Raw genomic sequence first — 2,044 nt, 5'->3', positions numbered from 1 at the left:
TTAAAAAGAAATATATAAAAACACACATGGATATAGTTAACATATTATACCAAAACGTGGAAACCATCCGTCCAGTGGTTTGTTTTGCTTTGTGTTGTTTGTTGTTATATGAGATGCTATCCATTAGTTGTGACTAAAGACACATTGGTGAATTTGCAAGGTTGTCCGTAGTCGTCTAAATAATCGTATGTTTTTAAAGAAGCGAGGAGATCCAATAGATATTATTTTAGTTCGTTTGGGATATCGTACCTGTAACTGGTTAATAGTGGGGGTTTGTTTAGGTATGTGCAAATGAAATGTGTAACATTTTCGAACTTCTATAAGGTTTATGGTATGCGTATGCTTAATGCTTTTTGTAAGTTTTCGGATTGTATTTGAACTACGGGAAGCAAATACCCTATTTTCATAGATAAGTAAAAACCCTATTTTCATAGAATTTGTAAGCGAATTCGGCAATAAGAGGTTCGGTTTTTTTTACTTTTATTCATAAAATTCAGCGTATGTACTTCTAATATACGAGTATAGTGTAGAGTTTTGTTTGACATCAAAGGAATTCAAGTATGAAGAGGTGGGACTTTGCTGCTTGCCAAATTAGATGCAAAGGAATGAATAGGTATGTCGTTTTACTTTTGAAATATAATTCCCGGTTAGTTATGCAACACCACACCATCCTTTTTTTCTCGTTTAAATTTCTAAATAATAAAACATAAAATAATTTTTGTATGTCTGTTAAGCAGATGTTCTAAATAACATTTTCTTTCGTTAAAGTCACAAATATCATTTTCGTTATTTTTTGTTATTCTTTAATACCTGTTTGTTTAGTTTGAAAAAGCGTTGTTGTAGATATGAACTGGTTATTTTTGAAATGGCATGTCCGTTTGTCATTTTATAGTATGTAATAATGTTTGGTGACGAAACGGAATAGCCAACAAACACCACCGTCATGCTGCTGCTGAAAATAGGTTTTCTTAAATATTAAATTAATTGCTCTGTAACGTTTGTGTGAAAGGTTTGTGGAAGAGAAGCTTAGTAACGTGCTTAAGTATGAATAAAATTCAATATACGAGCATAATATTTATTTAAATGTGTTACAGAAGCTCAGAAAACATTGGTTTTAAAGCAAACACAAAAGGAACCAGTCTCTGATCATTTATGCTGGACTCTTTTCAGCCTCTGTTTATGATTGACTCACTGGAAATGGTGTCTCGGTGTAGAATTCTACGTTGTTTACAATTCTCGATATTATATTTTATTTATGTCTTTTTTTCTTAATTTCTTTGACACTTCTTATTTGATTTTAATTCATTTAATTTATGAAAAAAGTCCAGCATAAGTGATTAAGGACCGGTCGCTTTAGTGTTGGATTTAAAACCGACGCGACCGATGCATTTCTGATCTTCTGTAATGCGTATATCTATGCATCTATAAAAGTGAAATTGTCTGTACATTTCCCTACCAAACTACTCTGTCAATTTTCAGTCTACAGACTCCAGATTTGGCGTAAGGGGCATTGAGATTTGGGATTTTTTAGCAGTTTTCGGACAGAACTTTTGCTATGAAGGGGGCAAAGTTCAAGGATTTGACCTTTGAAAACTCAACCAAATTCCTCCGCCACTTTTTGTTGAAACACCTGAAATTTTATATGTAGGTTACTTTGACATGAATCAAACTTTAAGATTTTATTTGAGCTCAAAACAATAAATGTAAAGAGGTCATAATTGGGGTCAAAGTTTAACAAAATTACATCTGCTGTCTTTACCGAATTAATCAGTCAATTTATAGTCTAAACATTTGAAATTTTGTATAAAGTGGATTCAGATATAGAGTAAGTTTGTAAAACCGTTGTTGGTCGAAAATTTGGTTGCCAAGCGGTCAAAATTCAAAAGGCTAAACCTCTGCAGTTTCTAGCAAACTATTCAGCCAATTTTTGTCTAAAAACTTGAAATTTTACATTAAGGGTATTCAGATATGCAACAAGCTTTTGCAGTTTGGGGGGAAAAAATTTGGCTGCCAAGCGGTCAAATTTGAAAAAGTTGACCATTGC

The sequence above is a fragment of the Euprymna scolopes genome, chromosome 10 (genome assembly GCF_053919585.1).
Source record: "Euprymna scolopes isolate OS-2025 chromosome 10, ASM5391958v1, whole genome shotgun sequence".
NCBI lineage: Eukaryota > Metazoa > Mollusca > Cephalopoda > Sepiida > Sepiolidae > Euprymna > Euprymna scolopes.
This window is presented reverse-complemented; position numbering follows the sequence as displayed.